This window comes from Paroedura picta, chromosome 4 (genome assembly GCF_049243985.1).
Source record: "Paroedura picta isolate Pp20150507F chromosome 4, Ppicta_v3.0, whole genome shotgun sequence".
NCBI lineage: Eukaryota > Metazoa > Chordata > Lepidosauria > Squamata > Gekkonidae > Paroedura > Paroedura picta.
Window position 1 is genome coordinate 64,657,558 of NC_135372.1, and position 20,681 is coordinate 64,678,238.

Genomic DNA, 20,681 nt, shown 5'->3' on the forward strand with positions numbered 1-20,681 from the left:
GCCTACCCGCTGTGACGAAATTAACAATAATACCGGTAAAACATCAAATAACAGGGAGGCTGGGAGGGTTATTTGCCTGCCTAGCCGCGAGTGGAGGGAAGCCAGGGGCTGAGCTTAACCCAGCCCTATGGCCCCGCCCCTCGCAGCGCGACGAACCCTCGAGCGGCCGAGCAAGCCACTCTCTTCCCGCCTGCCCTTCCCCCGCCAACGGGTGGCTACGGGTAAGTCCCACCGCCTATTATGAGAATTTCAGAAATATCAATATTGCCAAACTGGGCTATGTGGGGAAGAATCATCTGATGTTAATCCTTAACAGAGGGTCCTTCTCTGTTAAGATGCTATGTAGAACCATCATCTTCTACCTTGTCTCCTCCTTAATGCTATCAGTCCAATGCCACCGTACTGATGGCTGGATGTGTTTCTGCCATGTCATTTGAAAGACCAGTTGGGTTGCAACTATGGAATAGCACAACCATCTGCTATAAGTCATCTCTATGCTCAATGGCAGAGGCTCTTGTTTTAACATCCTAGCCCAGCATTTGGAATGCAAAATGTTAACAAAAAATTGTAAAACAAATCAGAACTTGAGCCAACCTTTACCTTTTACAAGGCTCTCAAGGCATTCAAAATGCCATCAGCCTTCTCAAGGTTTCACAAACACTGTCCTGTTTCTGAAAATCACATGTTTTTGTAGGTCACTATTTAATTTGAATGGCTCGAGCAACCTATAAAACACAGTTAAGATGTGCTATTGTTATAAATCTTGACAACACTAAGAAAGGTAACCTTTACTTTTATTTTTACTACTTGTTCAAATTGAAAAACTTTATTCAAATGTCAAATTCTCTAAACAACCCCTTTCAAGGAAAGCCAAGACACACCACTCAACGATGCTGTGAATGAGAATGGTCTTATAAAATGTGCTGCCTCATGTAAGGGATAGCCCAGAAGCATCAATGACAGAAAAAATGAACAGATGCATAGCTGTTTTTTAAAAAATCTAAAACAGTACACTCCGGATTGTCTACCTGATCTATAACATGCAAGCTGTATTTCATCCTATCATCCATACTGTAAGTAAAGCACCAACTGTTAATTCCTCCATTGTTTCAAACTTCATGCCTGGATTAATATTCTAAGTAAACAATTAATGACCAGTCACATGTCCAATCATGCCTGCTGTGCCATAATGAAAGTGACACTGATTGTCTTCTCATTTTTATTAATATATTTACTTGGATCTTTATACCACCCATTCTTTACAGCTCTTGAAGTTAACAGTTTTGATATCACTGGATGGTGGGGGAGAATCCCTTTAGAAAACAGTTCTGCCATTCCATGCCCTACCCTTTTGTTCCCCTAGTTACCACTTTCTGCCAGCATCATTCTTCTTCTGCCCTTACTGTCTTCAAACTAATTTGTTCAAAGTGCTGCTTAATTTAGGCTGTGACAACCTAAGTAATTTGTCATTGGTCTCCGATTTCATCAGATGCCATAGCTGTCAACAAAAGAGCCATGTGGTCTGCCACAGCATATCAGGTGTAACAGAACAGGAATAGGGGCACATGAACTCTGAGAGCAAAGGAGGCAAAGGACATTAAGCCAACAAGACTGCCACTGAAAGTTTGTCATGCGACTTAAGATACCTCTCAAAGTAGGAGGCTTTAGGAGCCTCTTGACAACAAATGCAAAATTAGATAAAGCAGTTCTGGCTCAGTCTTAGTCATAACTTTGTGCACAATGTGCTAGCTGAATAATATGAAATAAAACAGGAGTCCGGTGACATCTTAAAAACTTACAAAATTTATTTCACCATAAGCTTTCTGGAGTTGTGTCTGATGTTGTGAGCTGTGATTCATGAAAGCTCATGCTGGCATAATTTTTTTCCCTTCGTCTTTAAGGTGCCACCAGACTCCTGTTTTATTTTGCTGCTACAGACTAAACAATGGCCACACATATGGAATGACTGTATGAAATAGCTATTGAAGATGATCTATGGAAGGTTATGTTTTTTATCACTTCCAACGGAAAGGAAAAGTATATCTATTTCTATAATTAATTACATTTATTCAGAGCACTATGAAACTTTAGAGTCACTTCAAAAACACATTTTTTTTCATTGTTTCGAGCCAGCTCTGCAAAGAGAGGCCTTCGAAGAACCATCAAAGTGCAAGCCACCAAACAGACATTTTAAAAATGACAGCTCTTTGCAGCAGCTCTGTAACCTAAACAAAATATGTATTTGGGGATACTTGGCAGCAGCTATTCTTTTTCCAATAAAATTTTCCAAAAATCTGCTCTCAGTTAATATGGAAGCCTCTCCAGAGAACTTCAAAATGGGACCATCATCTGGATTAAGCAATGGATCCCAAACATGCCTTTTTAAAGAAGTTGCACAGGCAAGCCATAGCTTTTAACTAACTTATATTTAGACTCTGTGGGAGAGTGTACATGCTTCCCTGCCAAGTGGGATTTTATAAACTCTCCTTGTCGCAACATTATGAAGCCATAAATAATGCTCGAAATCCATCCCTATGCCCACTGGATGCTTGTTCCTCTCGCTCTCTGGCTCAGCTCAGGATGCCTGGCAGTTTCTGTTCAAGCAAGGCCAATAACCAGAACAGCAGAAGGGGTTGCAGGTCAAGACCGTGATTCATTGGCAGCACGGCAAGAAGCCTGCACATTGCCTGCCTGCCTCCATTACTCTTGGCACTTGCCTGCCCTGTCAGTTGTGATTTCCATACACACTAAGTTTGTCTGAAATGTAAAATATATGCTGGGAGATTCTTCTCTCTCCTTGCTGCAGACTCAGTAACATGACATGTTGCTGACTAAGGGCCAAAGTGATTCAGTGGCCTGAATTGAATGTTGTCATATACGGGGAAGTGTCCAACTAAAATCTGTGCCAGAAGAAAGAACTGCTGAGAAAGATGACGTTTGCTTCAGTTCTGAGGGTGGGGTGGGGAGCAATTTTTCATTCCACAGTATGCATCTTAGATATACAATTTGATTGTTCACTTGCAGCCCACTCAGTGGCTTACTGCTGCCAAGTCAAACTCTGAATGCAGACCAATTCACTTAGTCTAGAAACAGAACTTCTGTGGAAAGTATCTTGATCATTCCATTATGCATCTGAATTGAAGTACAATATTGTAAGGAAGTAAGTGGGGAAAAGATGACTGTGTTTGCAGGACTGTATGCACAAGGCAGATTAGGCAAGTGAAACCTTTGCAGCTCCTAAACTGGGAAGCTACTTGGACACCTAAAAAGATCTGTTACTTACTTATGGAAACAGATGGGACAATTGACACATGAGGCACATAGTCTGAAGTGCTTCTACCACAGCACATCTCAGTCTTCACAGGCAACACCATAGGCTTGATCTAAAGTTCCAACCTGGACATTTTACAGATGTTTTTAAAACAGATTCTATGATTCTAGATGTTCGTTCACAGACAATAGCTGATGGTAGGATGGTTAACATAACTACAAGCTAGTCTACTTCAGGACTTCCCTTCCTAGAGATACCACAATTCAGTTTTATACTTGAAAGTAGAATCTTTTTTGCCACCTGTTCCCTGTACAAGATTACAAAATTGTATTTCCTGATATCAACATTGATGACTTTCATATAAATGAACGTATGAATGACGCAAAATACTGGTAAAATGCTGTATAATAAAAACACCATTAAAGAAACCAACAAAACATGGAATAAAAGAAACCAACAAAATGGGAAAATATCAGGAAAGGCAGGCTATAAATATTTGAATAAATAAATAACACTAGCCACTAATTTATTTTTTGCTCATTGGCTTGGTTTCAGGCGACTCAGCATAGCATAGTGGTTAAGAGTGTCAGACAGGTTGCTGGAAGACCCTAAGCTCAAATCCCCACTCATGTCATGGAAGCTTGGTGGGTGACCTTTGGCCAGTCATAATCTCTTAGATTAACTATGGGCTAGCTGGTTTAGGAGCGACAGCATAGAAATCAAATGATTGAATGAACAAACAAACATTGTTGTAAGGATAAAATGGGAGAAAGGAATCAGTTATAAGCTACTTTGGGTCACCATCAGAAAGAAAGGTGGAATATAAATGCATGAAATAAATATTAAATGCATTGTGATCTACGATGTAACAGCAATAAGATGTTATTGTACTGTGGGCAGTTAAATGGAAAATGTGTTAGAAATATTTCAGATAAGTAAGGACATTTAGTAGAGAGTCAAGAGCTACAGTAGTTGAAACAAAATATTTTCTCTATGTCCACATGTTTAGAAAGACATTTTTGAGCCACTTGCAGGTGCCAAGCAGAGATGCTTAGCAAAACATTACCTGTGGACAGGCTTAAGCAGCTGCTGAATGATTGGCAATGGGAACAGATGCTGGTCTTCTGCTGAACTGGCAGTGATGGCAAGGGAAGGAGGGGAGGCACCAGTGGAGCAGGACTGGAGTGGGAGAGACTTGGCATCTTACTGAGCAGCAGTACTGATACATGTGAAAAATGCCTTGAGAAACAGAATAAGGCACTTCAGAAGCAGCAAACAACTTGCTGAGGGCCGTCTGTCTGTTTGCAATCAGTGAGCAGGGACTGAGCTGAGTCAATAGGTGTTTGGGCATCTCCAATTAAAATATTGTTACATTTTTGGAGGGAAACAAGTGCTTTTGGAGTATGAGCAGCAAGAGTGGATGAAATTTAAAAGGTTCGTAATAATAACGTACAAAAACAAAGAGAAACGAAAAAGAGCATATGCATACAATCCTAAATTATAAGTGGAACACAAATGCCTATTGGGATGATACCATTCAGCAGGAAAACAGATAAAGCATCCTATTTATATGACATCCCTGCTAGGATTATAGTTTATAGATCCCTCTGTCTTCTGCTACCCCTCCTGCTTTTCACTGTGAGGAAACTGAAACCAGATAGAGAGGTGTCAGGAAAACGTAAGACTAGAAGTGTTCTGGTTGCGAGTAAATGACTGGGTGAAATGATGTTATCAGAGTATTTATAGTATTAAAAATCTGGCAAAATTTGCATCAGATCATGATTAGTACAATTCTGACTGGATTCATGAGAGGAATGGGAAGGCGACTGTAAGCCACTTTGAGCCTCCTTCGGGTAGGGAAAAGAGGCATATAAGAACCAACTCTTCTTCTTCTTCTTCTTCTTCTTCTTCTTCTTCTTCTGTATACACTGATATACTTTCATATAGACATAACCAATGCTGGCCTTTCTTAACATGTATTTCTAAACATGTGGACATAGAGCATCCTGTTTTAAGCATTGCAGGTGGAGACAAATGACATGTGTATGCCTTTAACCCAGAAAATAAATTTTCTCTGTGACTTGAAACAGTTAGCAATTAATCCTGTTCCCCCAGTTTTATCTGCCTGATTGCTTTATTTCAGCATGCACCCGTGGAAAGGCAAACCCTATCACCTCTGATGGACATTTATTTGTTTAGCATTTACATCTCTTTTTTGGTGATCCTATTGATAAGTTCACTGCGGCCTTTATTCAGATTTAATTATCACCACTCAGGATTAATGCTTCATTTTATTGCACGAATGCAACCTTAATACTAGATGTAAATTTGGTTCAATAACAGCTGTACCTGGCTGCTTTAATTAATCTGTCTAACCTGAACATGCTGCTTCAGATTTATAAAGATCAATCTCAACTACCCCTAGAATGCTCATAACAATTGGCTGTTCTATCACATGAACATGCTTTTTGTTGTGCCGGATATGGACTAAATGCTGTAATGTGCATGGACCCAGACGTTCTTTCATGAGAGCACTTTCCTAACTTGAACTGGACTCAGACAGTATCATGCTGATAGATTCTATTGCTTTGGGATTTTATCCACTCACCGTGGAATATATATTTCAGATTTGGTCAAATGATTTAGACAAACTGTATTTGGAATGAAGCAACATTCTATCTTGTAACAGCCTGTTCCTCAAAGCACTGCCACCTGTCAACACTCCTACCCAGTCAGTCTGTATAATCCAGAGTATAATGTGGAACCCTCTGGAAAAAGTGGGCAACACAAATGGTGCAATGGATGAATCAGCCCAAAGGAGTGAAATTTGCCTCTGTGTCCTTCACCAAAGGTAAGGGAGATGGGAGTCTATTAGGAGATTGCTTTCTAATGCAAGTGTCATCTTTTTTACAATCAAAAAACAGGAATTAACTGTAAGTATAGTGGTTGACAAAACAGAGGCATGTCTCCTACCTTAGGCTGGAGAAATTTTTTGTCTAAGGAGTCTTCTTCCATCTTAAGCATCTGTTTTATTCACAGAAGATCCAGTTTCAAACCTGAGAATCTCCAGATGAAAGAGTCACATTAAGAACCTGGAGAGCTGCTTGCTACTAGTCAGAGTAGACAGTACTGACCCTGTTAAAACTATGTCTGACACAGTATAAGGTAGGTCTATGAGTTCAAGCATTTCTTTCACTGAAGGAAGGTCCAAAATCACCTAGTGAACTTCGCTGCCAGTAAAAATTAGATGTGCACCTTAAAGATACCTTAAAGAAGAGACTGCTTTAAAAGAAAATGACACCACGAAAAAAAGGATGGTTCAAAATGAATTAAAAGAAAATGAGTCAGCCCATAGACCATATGCAGTCATATGCACAGATGGATGCGACAACATGCTCACATTTTCTTTATCCAACAAGTCAGGGCATCCAATATTAGGCTGTAGAAACTGTATAACTTATGTCTAGAGTTCTAAATTGTGATTTTTTTTCCTGTTGAAAGCCTTTCCAAAATTGAAAATGTTATGGCTAGATATATTAAAATAACCTTGCAAAACTTCTTAAGGGAGTTTCTATATGTGTGCATTTGTGTGAATATGATGATTATTCATTGAGGAGTTCTAAGCAAGTTGATTTGTGTCCCCCCCCCAGGCATAAAGGCAGTGTCAGATTTAGATTAAGAAGAGGCCCTAGGCTATTCCAATTGTGAGCCCCGCTCCAATCCCCTGCCTGCCCTCACAACTAAAGGAAGATGGAAAAGTCAAGAGGATTAAAAAAAAAACTGAGTGAAGATATGGATGATGATGGGTGTGTAAAATTCTACAGTTCACAATTCCTTCTCTAAAATACATAAGATTTTACACACTCTAGTGATTGAAATTTTAAAAAGCATAAATGTTAAAATTAAACCTTTGTAATAACCTAACTTAGTGAACATTTTGTGGAATAAGCAGGATTTTTTTAGCGAAATGAAATTGTGTGTCTACTGCTATTTTCTTTTTTTAAATCCTTAAGCTTACAAATTTTATAACCTGGGAAATGTTAGCAAGATGATATTGATGACCTGACAGTGACAATGTGACATAGATCCTACTTTATGTTGTCATTAAACAGTTGGTTTAAAAATACACATTAAGAAATAAGCTCCTATAATCATATATACTAAAAATAAAAAAGGGTTTTTTGCCTTCCTCATAGCAAAATCTGTTAAAAGTTCATCAAAATTAGTTTGTTTAAGTTTGTCACTTTAAATGTACTGACTGCTCAGTATTAACAATAGTGACAAAGACTCCCCAACGGTCACTGGATGCTCCATACCCCTGAAAGGCCTGGCCGGAGCAGGAGGTAGATGCCTGTGTGCCCGGCAAGCCAGGTTTGCCCAGAGCATGGGAACGCTGGGGAGAGAGCATGACTGGGTGGGCACAGAGGAGGGGTTATGGTAGTGCCTTTAAAAGGGGGAAGCATGTGGTGTTCTGACCTCTTTCCCCCTTTGTGCAGTCCGAGGCACATCCACCCGACCCACCCTACTTTTTTAGAGGTTGGAGTGTAGTGTTTACTGGTTTTCATCACAGCTTGTGGGCATGAGGCATGGGTTGCATCCATTTGTGGGGAGGCCGAGCTTGTATGCTGAACTCCCCAGATGGAGGAGGTCTCCCTATGGGACCAAGTGGCTGCAGCGCTGCTGGAGCCTACTTATGGAAGGGGCCTGTGAGCAGTCAGCTCACATTTCCAGGTGACAAGGAAATCCAACAGAGACTAACACCCAATGGGTTCCTACTATAAGTCACCTCACAAAAATTGGGGCAGCCTGCTGAGAGGTGGGATCCATCCATGCCACTCTACGCTTGGTTACGTTAATAAAGTTGTGGTCAATTTATGGTAAAATGTATGTTGTTGCCAGAGTCCTCTCTTGGATGTGGGGAAATTCCCCCCGTACCAGACAACCTCCCTTGAGACATTGTAGCCCGTAATAAATGTTTAATTCTTTTACATCTTGAAAAGGACCTCTCTCCCAAAAAGTTAGTGACCATATAAAAACAAACTCTTCTTCATCATCCAGGCACTTACCATTCACTGGTCCTCAAATGATGCTCACACAAGATAGCAGCTGTACAGGCCTCATATTGCTGACAAATTGCAAATCTTCATAACTCTATTTTCTGAGGAAGAGGTATGGTGAACAAAAGTGCGTTAATGAGTGACATTTCTGGTAACTCAATAATTACCTTTTTCTATTCCTGGATGTGTCATTTGAGTCTCTGACACTTCCATAGGTTTTATTTTTGGATGTGGATTTGAGACATAATCAGATGTTTCAGCATGTTGCAGCATAATCACCATAATAGCTAATGTAGTTGATTGAGTTGTACAGTTGTTTTTTTGGAGGCAATTCTTTGGGAGAGCATGCTGGAAACCATCCATGTCACATGACACTCTTATTTGTTATGTTCCACTGAGGACCCTAAATGGTGACTTATTTTGTTTTCTCTTGAATGAAGGATTCAGTATTGTCAGTAGCATGTATGACAAACACTTGAATTTTTCAGCATTTTTACCAACTGTAAATTAAGATAATCAACAATTCAGCTTTCTGTCTTTTATCCACAAGGACAAGGGCACAATGGAGGTCACTCCCCTGGAACAAGGCACCTTGTATCTACAGTCAGCAGCAATCACATAGGGTGTAGAACTGCTGAGTAGGTTAGAAAAAAATGAGGTTCCCCTGAGAAGAAGTCACAAGTGGTCTGCAATTGGGAGAGGAGGGGAATGACCTGCTCACTAAATGATGACCCTGAATGAAAAGGCATGTTCAGTTCCAGTTAATAAAAGGCACTGTAGCCTTTGCTTCCTTAGCTGCAACTGGCAATTGACAATTTCTCTCTCGACAGTTGCAGTTCTGTGGATGTTGATCTTTTCATCTGATATATCAAAAGATGCCCAACTTAATTGTAGCTCGACACATACGAAGTACGTTTCCTCACTGACTGACAGGCTCTCAAAGACTGTCACTTATAAAGTGCATCACATGCATTTCCTGACTCTGACAGTGCACACAATTTGTGAACACTGCAGTTTTTTGTCGTAAGAGTAGTCCAAAAGTGGCACTCTGTCTTTATCAAATAACAGCAAGGGATGTATTTGCTGTTAGGACTTCACCTCAGCTGTTTGAAATATTGTTTCACATAAGTCCACATGTGACCGTCACAGATAAATGGTTATCTTAATAAATGGATGATAAGAAAAGAGAATTACTTCAAGATCTTAGCAACTGACCAGAAATATAGTGCAAGGCTAATTAAATATTACATTTAAATATGTACATTTAAATAGTATAAACATAATAATTGAACATTTTAAAATTAAATAAAATATAAACCCCAGCAAAGGGCTCCTCCACATCCTTGAGGACCACAACACCCACCATACCGGGGAGCAGAGGCAGCTGCCTGGCTTCCTTGACATTACCCTCTTCATCACCTGCCATCTCCCTCCAAGAAAATCAAGTCCACGTGTTGCAAAGGCTCCACCAGATGTCGGGTCTGGAGACCCTGCTATGCCATGCATTTCAAGAATGTATAGGAATTGTCCAGGCTATTTCAAATCATTAATGGATCTTTTTATTTCTTCTTTTTATAAAAATTCAATTAATGGAGCAGTGAAAACATTAAGAAAATACAAAGGATCACAATCACTGAGGAGGTTTGGGAAAACAGGATATTATTTACCTAGGAACCCGTTTTGGTTGTGATTTATGATTTTGGATGATTTACAAAGTTCTGAATTATTATAAAAAGAAGAAATAAAAAGATCCATTAATGATTTGAAATAGCCTGGACAATTCCTATACATTTTGTTTGGACTGGAGTTACCAAAAGGAATTGACGGTTCGTTTGTAGTTTATGCATTTAAAGAATGACTGTTCTGGCAGCTACTGCTCATCTTAGAGGAGGTAGGGAGCAAAGATGATCCACAATCCACAGGTCTGCTACAACTAGCATCACATCTATAGACTAGACATTTATTGGTGCAACTACAGGGCATCTTCATTGACTGATCCAAATCGTAGAGTGGGACAGACTCCAAGCACCCTGACCCACAGTTGTGCCCTGAACACCACCCAAGGAGGATGTTCCCATCAAAAGAGGGTATTAACACCCCAGTAGCTTCAATCATTCCCTCTACCCAAGCAGTTATCCCAGTTACATTTTCCTGGGAGTCCACTTCATTGCATGACATTGACCATGATGGACAGCTCTGGAAAAACTCACACCAACTCACCACAGGTCTTGGTTGTGGAAGCTAGAATTGTGGGAGAGCAGCAGTAAATCTCATAAAAGGAGAATGAGAGAGGCAGAGGTGGATGGCTATGGAAAGCCAGATGGATTCCCAGTTCTTGCTTACCTGTCAGTTAGGGGCTGTCCTGCTGAGCTGAGCGTATGGAGAGTGGGGTACATATTATTATTATTATTATTATTATTATTATTATTATTATTATTATTATTATTATTATTATTATTATTATTTCGATTTATTTCCCGCCACTCCCAAATGGCTCGCGGCGGGTTACAATATCTTAAAAAACCCATTAAAACTCCCATTAAAAGACTTTAAAATGTCACAACATGGCAGCACAATAATAAGATCCCCTTCCTACCCCCATTCCTAAAAAAGGGGGGGGTGGAGGAGAAGGAGGTCAACGATGTTCAAGAAGCCCGGGGGAGAGCAGTCGATGTACCCCGGCAGCCCCAGCCTCAACCATAGACCTGGCGGAAGAGCTGCGTCTTGCAGGCCCTGCGGAATGTTAAAGGGTCCCGCAGGGCCCGCAGCTCACCCGGGAGCTCATTCCACCAGGTGGGGGCCAGGACCGAAAAGGCCCTGGCCCTGGTCGAGGCTAGGCGTGCTTCCCTAGGGCCGGGAACGACCAGAAGATTCTCACTCGCAGAGCGCAGAGCCCTGCGGGGGGCATAGGGCACTAGGCGGTCCCTCAGGTATGTGGGTCCCAGCCCGCGTAAAGCCTTAAAGGTTAGAACCAGAACCTTGAACCGGATCCGGACAGCAATTGGTAACCAGTGCAGCTGCCTCAGCACAGGCTGGATGTGGGCCCTCCAAGGTGTGCCGGTGAGGACCCTAGCGGCTGCATTTTGTACCAGCTGGAGTTTCCGGATCAGAGACAGGGATAGGCCCGCGTAGAGCGAGTTACAGAAATCTAATCTGGAGGTGACCGTTGCATGGATCACAGTGGCCAGGTGTTCGGGGGACAGGTAGGGCGCTAGTAGCCGGGCTTGGCAAAGATGGAAAAATGCCTGGCCGGCTACTTTCCTGACCTGCGCCTCCATAGTCAGGGAGGCATCAATGGTCACACCCAAGTTTCTGGCCTGGGACGCGATGGTAAGATGCGCCCCTGCCAGGGTGGGTAAATGCGCTTCCTGTTCCCGCCCCCTACTTCCCAGCCACAGGACCTCCGTCTTGGAGGGGTTGAGTTTCAGGCGACTCTGCTCAAACCATTCTGTCACTGCTTCCAAACATCTGGCGAATGGTTCCGGGGGGGAGTCTGGGTGGCCGTCCATGAGGAGATAGAGCTGGGTGTCATCAGCGTACTGATGGCAGCCCAACCCAAAACTCCGTACCAGCTGGGCCAGAGGGCGCATGAAGATGTTAAATAGTGTGGGGGAGAGAACCGCGCCCTGTGGGACCCCACAAGGGAGTCCATAAGGGCGCGAGAGCTCATCCCCCACTGCAACCCTCTGGGTCCGGTTCTGGAGGAAGGAGCGTATCCAGCGCAAGGCTGTACCCCGTATCCCCGTACCGGCGAGGCGGTGGCCCAATATCTCATGGTCCACGGTGTCGAAAGCAGCCGACAGATCCAGAAGGACCAGCATGGCTGACCCGCCTCTATCCAGCTGGCGACGGAGATCATCCAGCAAAGCGACCAACACCGTCTCCACCCCGTGGCCAGGGCGGAAGCCAGACTGATATGGATCGAGTGCCGAAGTTTCATCCAAGAAAGCTAGGAGCTGGTCCGCCGCAGCCCTTTCCACCACCTTGCCCAGGAACACTAGGTTCGACACCGGGCGGTAGTTGGCAGGGTCCTGCGGGTCCAGCGTTGATTTTTTCAGGAGAGGGCGAACCACTGCCTCCTTCAGCCGCTCGGGGAATTCCCCGGAACTCAGGGAAAGGTTGATAATATCCCTGAGTTGGCCTCCTATCCCCTCTCCGCTCCCCTTGAGAAGCCAAGAGGGACAGGGATCAAGGGGGCAGGTGGTCGCCCTGACCGACCCCAGCAACTTGTCCACTTCGGAAGAAGAGAGCCGTCTGAAGCCATCAAACCTCGCTGCCAAAGACGGCCAACAGGTCTCCAGTTCATTTACTGTATTAATTGTGACAGGAAGGTCATGGCGAAGCGACAAGACTTTATCCGCAAAAAAGCTCGCTAATGCCTCACAGCCAAGTGCCAATTGACTAATATTTTGGCGCCCCTGAAGGGCGGTAAGGGATCTAACTACCCTAAATAATTGGGCCGGGCGAGAGCTTGCGGACGCGATTTCCGTGGCGAAGAACTCTCGCTTCGCCACTTTCACCGCCATCTCATACGCCCTCATAAGCGTGCGATAAGATGTTCTTGCAGCTTCGTCGCGAGTCTTCCGCCACACTCGCTCTAGTCGTCTCACCTCCCTCTTCTTTTCCCGGAGCACCCCCGTGTACCAGGGGGCCCGTTTGAGTCGAGGGCAGAGAGGACGCTTAGGGGCAATATCATCTATAGCGGCTGTCAGACGGGACTGCCAGTCCTCTACTAACGCCGCCAGTGAGTTGCCAGGAGGCATCGGGCCCCGCAGAGCATTCCGGAAACCAATTGGATCCATGAGTCTCCGCGGGCGGGCAAAAGTGCGCCCGCCGCCCAACTGGGGAGGGGGTGGCATCCCAAGCCGGGCCCGCAGGGCATAGTGGTCTGACCATGGCACGGCCAAAGCTGGCTCCAGAACCACCTCTATCCCGGCACCGAAAATCAAGTCAAGCGTGTGGCCGGCGTGATGAGTGGGACCGGCAACAAATTGCGAGAGCCCTAGTGTCGCCATGGATGACACCAGGTCCCCACCAAGTCCTGAAGTGGGCGAGTCCGCATGGACATTGAAGTCACCCAGGATTAAGAGCCTAGGGAACTGCAACGCCCAGGCGGCCGCCGCCTCCAGCAGGCGGGGCAGGGCATCTGGTGGCGCGTTGGGCGGACGGTATACCAGCCAGATGGTCGCGCTCTCGACCGAGTCCCACCCAATACCGACACACTCCACTCCACTGATTTCCGGCACCGGGAGAGCCCTGCAGGCAAGAGTCTCCCGGGCCAGGATTGCCACCCCCCCTCCCCTCTTATGGGTCCGAGATTGGTGTAGGACCGAGAATCCTGGGGGGGCCAGTTCTTTCAAGGCCACCGACTCCCCCTCCCTCACCCAGGTCTCGGTCACGCAAGCAAGGTCCGCCCCCGACTCTGCAAAGAAGTGCTGCAGAGTGGAGGTCTTGTTCTTAATCGACCTTGCATTGCACAGGACCAAGATCGGACCCTCCCTAGCCTCCACCCTCACAGCCCTGGGGATGGGACGGAGGTTAGAAGGGGATCGAGCACACCCAGGGCGCCGGCCGTGTCTCCACCGCCAGGTCCTATGCGGGACACCAGTGCTCCCACCCCTTCTCTTGTCCAACCTCCTCCCCCAGCCATAGCGCCCCTGGCCCATGATCATTTGGATCCCGGCCCCAGCATCTGCCATCTCTCCCAGGCGACCCTCCCTCTCCATGTGCCCCCCTCGAGAGAGGACGTCAATCCTAACTCCTATGCTAAGTCCCGCCTCCTCCCCAGCTGCACTAACCCTCCCTAACCCTCCCGACCCCACTAACTCTGTCACCACCCTCCCCCCTCCCCCACCCTAATCTAACAGCTGGAGAGGTGGGCAGCACTGTAGGGGTGAGATCCCGCCTATCTCAGGGGTTCTCTCTGCCCCCCAGCTCATCCCCACCTAATTCAGCTGAACCTAGCTCCCAATTATCATTCCTCTCTCAATGATGTTCACTAACACCTTCCTATCACCTCAGGAGAGGGCCTAGGCCACAACAGCAAGAAAAGAGCAAAAAAAAGAATTTGAGATGAAATTCGGCCTTCTGCCACCAGATGGTGCAAGGGAGGCGAGCACTAAAACTCAGAATCCCTGCTCTGGCCAATATCTCAGTCACCACTGGGTGGCGCCCAAGAGACATGATTCTCCACTCCTCCAGTTTCGGCTGAGTTCTTAAAGCAGCAGCACCCCAGTCCTCCTCGTCCTCTAGGTTACCATCCAACCGGGGAAGGAACCGCCCGGGACTCCAGCAGTCGAACCGCGCGCAGAGGGGCCGGCCCAAGTGGCCTCTCACTGTCCGCGGGATGAACCTCTGCCGCAACCACTGGACTCCAGCCCCAAGGGTTTGCCGCAGCCGTGATTTTTCAGCCCCACCAGCAAGCTTCAGCCTGGGGCCCGGGTAGGGGGATGATTCTGTTGCTGTGCCGCTAACTTCAACCTGGTAGGTGCTCGATCTTCTGCCCCTCCTCACCCTAAGCCAGGCGGGGGGGGACCCGCTGGGGAGCGCTGGGTCTGAAGCACGCTGAAAAATGCCGAGACACAGAGGAGGAGCAAGCAATCCAAAGGGGGGGCATAGGAACTCCCGCAGGGACCCTCGGCATTGGGGCCCCCGCCGCGGCCTGCGCAAATGCGCCCCCCGGCTCACGTTGGTCTCCTTCCCCTTGCAATGATGACTCTCGCCGGGGAGGCATCCAACGCAAGTCCGGTGCTGGAACTGGCGCGTGCGGCCGCCACAGCCCTTCTCCTTCAGGTCCCTTTTTCTTCCGTTCTGCTGCCGATAAGCATCAGGCTGCTCTCCCAAGAGAGGGGGGAAGGAAAAAACTAACCCCCAGCCCCCAAAAACAGCAAGGAGCGCTCATAGTCCAATGACCAGGCGGAGCTCTAAGCCCCGGCGTCTGGTCGAGCCGCCATGTTTTACAATTACGAGCAGTCTGTAATGAGACATATTAGAGCCACAGGGGAGATTTTGTTCTTCCTCTTGGCAGGGAGTATTAAGTGCTCATCCAGTAGTGCTAAGTGCCCATTCTGGTCTTTTTCTGCTTCTGAAGCACATACCACACACTCTAGCTATACACAGCAGAGAACTCTAGGACAATCCCATGCAGTCTTCCCTACCTAAAGAGTTTTTGGGCATTCTGTCAGAGTTATCAGCAGGCCAGTGTGCATGTGTATAGGTGGTGGTCAGTCATAATTTTGCTTTGCATAGGCTATGCCATCTTTTTTTGATGGTGTAACTTTTTACTGCTGTTGGGGGGCATTCCCATGCTGGAATGGTTTAAGGAGCCTACCAGCTCCCACCTTGCTCCCAGCCCACCCGCTTCCACTGTGATGCTGTGCCAACACAAATTTTATTTGTGCTGCTATTTCTGCAAGATATACCAACATATCAGTCAGCTTCCTGAATTCTCCCCACAACCAGGAATGCTCTGCCAGTCTTATATGATTACAATTCACACATTTTAAAACAGTTGTTGTGACAGTGCCATATACCAATCATCATTCAAACAACTGATATAACAGGTCACCATGCTAATAAGACTTTTTCCTTGGTGTGTGAAAAATGAATCTAGCTAATAGTTACCATTCAAAAATTAATTGCCAGGAAACCTGTGACTTATTTATGCTCTCTTCCTTGCAACCCTTCCCTTACACAAATATATCACATTATAGCACATGGAGTCATGGTCAATGTGGGATAGATTGTGTGACCAAATATAGTGCTGCATAGGAAATGATCTTACAGTGTAAGATCCTATTTGTTAAGAAGGAAAATATTCAGAAATTTCTATTGGTTATATGTGACTTATACAACTATTAATAAATTGTATCAGAATGGTGATCAGAATCATACAGTGTTGGAAGAGAGCACAAGTCCACCCCCCCCCCCCACACACACACCTTTTCAGGGACTTAAAAATCACACAAACCTCACAGGTAGTCATCCAATCTCCTTCAAAAACATCCAAGGAAGGAGACTCCATCACCCTCTAAGTCAGCATATTCCACCTATGAACAGCCCTCACTATGAAAAAAGCTTTCTAATATTTAAGTTGAACTTCCTTTCCTATAATTTGAATCCATGGCTCCTAGTCCTTGTGTCTGAACATGTCCTAACTTCTCAATATCCTTCTTGGACTGCAGCACCCAGTATAGGACACAATGTTCCAACTGAGGTCTAACCAATGTGGAATAGAGTGATATAACTTCTCTTGCCCTAGATTCTAATGCAGCTGAAAATTGCATTACCCTTTTTAGCTAATCATTTGCCCAGAACATTTCTGAGAGCAATGAATAACCGTTTATGCACTGGGCACAAATCGAAGACGGATGAGGTACACCGGGTCAAATGCTCGCCCATGTGGGTACAGGAAGAGGTGGGGCAACCAGACATGAATAAAACTCCAGCCTGTAGCCCAGCCTCCAATGCATAAACGGTTAATGGGAGTATTTGTGCATTTGTGTACTTTCCTTTTGAAGGGGGAAAGCTTCCCCCTTCTGCCTAACCATTGGCTGACAGAGAGGTCACAGAAAAGCCCCATCTAATCTAATTTAAAATATTGCTGTGGCTAGCTTTGCTGCTGGAGGGAAGATGCAGCCAAGCCATGCGTGTCTCTTCTCCACCACTCTGAACAACCACAGAAGGTTGCTGTAGAGATGAAACATATGAAGCTAACTGCACAGGATTGTTGTGTACGTGAAAGTGTTGCGTGGGTTCTTTTGCCTCCTGTTTCATCTGCACAACTTCTGTAATTGTGAGTTCCTGCATTGACTACATGATTCTGGAAGACCCTTCCAACTCTGTGATTCTATGATTTTAACTCTGTGCAGTAGGCCTCAAGTCTTTCATTTCCACAACAACCTCTGTGGGAGGCCTCAAATGTTTCTTTTATACAACAACCCTGTCCACCCTCCAAAGCAGCTTATTACTGTCTGAAGATTAGCTATAATTCCAGGAGATCCCCAGGCCTGGAGGTTGGCTATCTCTGGGTTGGAAATATTCCTTGAGGTTTAGAGGTGGGGACTCAAAACACTGCAATGCTTCAGAGTCGACCCTGATCTTTATAGTCTAGAGATAAGCAATGATAGTAGAAACGATGGTAGAGGCAGGCTGAGGTTGGAGTAGAGTGGCACAACATTTTAAATTTTTTTTGCACAAACAGACAGATGAGCAAGTGTCCTGCGAGTCTGGAAAATGCAGGAAGATCTAAATAAGGAATATTTAGACCCTGTACCTATAAATGGTAAATAAACAACTGAACAAGAGACATAAGGATTGGAGAATGATAGGAACGGGCCGTGCTAGCCCGTTCTGTAATGGGCTCCCGAACCAAGCAGAGGGCCAGGAGCAGAAGCACCTGGCAGACCTGAGCGAGGTGCGCAAATCTCGCTTGCTGGTCGCCCCAGGAGCCGGGAACGGCATCCTGAGGGTCCTACAGATCCGTGGAGACAAAGTTCTCCAGATCATCGCTGCTTGTGCTTGGGGCCTTGATGGCACCGCTGTCGAAAATAACTTTCTAATCCTGAAACGACCAGCCACATAAAACCCTGATTTCTTCTCAGGCTATCTCTTCTCAGCTTGAACAATCAACACAAGGAGCGGCAGTCTGGTGAATTACCAGCATAAAGACTGTAAGTTCTCTGTTCACTTTCTCTTTCTTTAAAGCCAGGCATTAGCCCCCCTTCTCCCCCCCAACCAACTCACAAGGGAATTCTTTCTTCAGACGGGAGGCAAGCTAGTTAAATACACTCAATTAAAATAAACAAAAGAAAGAGCTTAAGATCTTAGGACGGAGAGCCCAGCAGGAGTTGTTGACATGGAGATTGACTATCTGATAACTCCTGAACTCCTGAACTCTCACAAGATGCCCTGTCCGTGATTTGTGACTATATGGTGGTGTATGTATTCTGAGGAGTTGATGAATACTGCAATGGAAAACCTAGCCAATGCACAGATGTATTGCCTACTATGCAAGGGCAACTCAGAGATATTGGAAGTAGTCAAAAAGGTTGAAAAGGAGATTCAGGAACACCAAGAAAGAGCTCTCAGTCAGAATCGATAGTTTGAAAAAAGTAGTTGACGAAAACACAACTCAGCTGGTAACACACCAAACGAGAATCCAACATCTGGAAGTTAATCAACAGGAATGGGAGAGACTGGTGGAAGACAAATTTGAAGTCCTGGAAGCAGAATCCAAAGCTAGGAAACTAAAAATCAAAGGCGTTTTGGAAGAATTTGGGAAAACAGACCTGAGAAAGGAAATCACCAAAAGCTTGGAAGATTATTCAGAGGAGGAAGAGATCCGGATTGACAAAGTATACAGAGTTTATTCAAAGGCGGCCACACACAAGAAACAACCAAGAGGCATCTTTGTAAGCTTTGACAGCAAAGGCTGTAAGAAACAATCTACTCAAAAAGCATTGGGAGATGCTGCTGAAATTGACGGATCAAGAAGCACAAATCCTTCAAGACTTACCAGCAGATACATTATGGAAAAGAGCACAATTCCATGTTTTGCGACCACCTGAAGAATATGATGAACAGTGGAGCAATTACCTGGACTTTCTTAAGAAAGATAGCAGTAACTTTTAAGGTAAAGGTAAAGGTATCCCCTGTGCAAGCACCGAGTCATGTCTGACCCTTGGGGTGACGCCCTCCAGCGTTTTCATGGCAGACTCAATACGGGGTGGTTTGCCAGTGCCTTCCCCAGTCATTACCGTTTACCCCCCAGCAAGCTGGGTACTCATTTTACCGACCTCGGAAGGATGGAAGGCTGAGTCAACCTTGAGCCGGCTGCTGGGATCGAACTCCCAGCCTCAATGGGCAAAGCTTTCAGACGGCTGCCTTACCACTCTGCGCCACAAGAGGCTCATTAACTTTTAGGTTAGGGTTAATATGCGATCGGAACTGACTATATATTTCTTAAGATAATATCAGACTATATTCTCATATGTATCAATAATTACTTTGCTAGCTAGTCGTTCTTTTCTTTTTTCATCGTTCTGTAAACACTTTATATATAATAAAAATAAAAATTAATATAAAAAAGAGACATAGGGATTGAAGCAACTTCTCAAGCCTGGCCTCTTCTGACTCTGCAGACCTTAGGTCTAATTCGAGGGTCTCTCCTTCTAGATTATGCAGCAGTCCCTGTCTCCATATACCTGCCTCTGTAGCCCATGCTGGGGGTCCTTTTTAGGGGGTCTCTCAGATACCCCTGGCTCAGACCCAGCCACACTGATGTCATGCCCTCTGCCGCCATCAGTTCCGCATCAAGTTGGCTTTCGCCATGACAATACCTGTTGGAAGAGGAAAGCAAACAGCCCAGATGGAATTCAACTGCTGCAGGCAAGCCGGTAAGATTTTCCTCACTCCCTGCTGCACTTTATAAAAAGTTACATATTTTGTTTTGTTGTGTATGAATTGTTGGCAGTATCAGGACTTTTAATGTCAATTTATGTATATTCATATATCACATTTTGTAAGCAGGATCCTTGTAAATATATATTCTGCATTAAATCCAATTTGCTTCCTCAGTCACAATGGCTCAAATAACAATCTAAAGGATCATGGCAAAGTTTTGCTATCAACTGTCAGCAGGTCCGGCCCTAAACAGATGGAAAACCTGGATGGAAAATGTAATCATATTAAAGGTCTTTGGAAGGGCAGCAAGGTAAAAGGGGGGAAATAACCATATGCTAGATGCAAATCTTTTTTTTCTGCTAAGGGAGATCACTTCTTACACTGGATTCTCATGTACCAGAAAGTAATCTTTTGATTTCTCATGTGTTTCTCAACTTGACCTCATAAACATAGTGCTTTGTGAAGCTATAAGATACTTGTACAATTTTTGTAATACATTTCATTATCATAGGTATCCTCGTGCTGAAATCTCTTCTGGGAATGATCGCTTGACTAGAAAATATAACTTTTCATCAATGCTGGGCCACAAGGAGGCCCCTGAGCAACTGGATATGAGACAATCATAACTTAATGAGGATTTTCCAAAAAACTGACCACTTTCATCCTTTCATAAATATTCCCAAATTATCCTGAAAAGTGTAGAGGGACCTTTACAGTGCAATCTTAAACAGAATTTCACCCTTCTCAGTCTATTGACTTTAATGGTCTTAGAAGACTTACAACTACATTTAGGACTGCGCTGATAATGGAAAAAATAGTGAATATCTCCCCTGAATTTTGAGTCAGCCTTGTTTATTTTTAAATCAAGCAGCAGTTCTCTCACAGCTAGGTTGCTACTTGTTTTATTTTCTATGGAAGTTATATAAACCATCCAACCCTTCGTAGTTGCA

General features: G+C 44.8%; 1 long non-coding RNA gene across 1 annotated transcript in view; it reads right to left on the minus strand.

Annotated features, from left to right (window-relative positions):
- Positions 1–8,405, minus strand: part of LOC143836804 (uncharacterized) — a 49,104-nt gene extending 40,699 nt beyond the window's left edge. Inside the window, exons 1-2 of the long non-coding RNA XR_013230752.1 lie at positions 8,338–8,405; positions 6,245–6,335 (exon numbers count right to left, since the gene is read on the minus strand). This is a non-coding gene — a long non-coding RNA (uncharacterized LOC143836804). The remainder of the gene's footprint in view (positions 1–6,244; positions 6,336–8,337) is intronic.
- Positions 8,406–20,681: the final 12,276 nt, after the last annotated feature.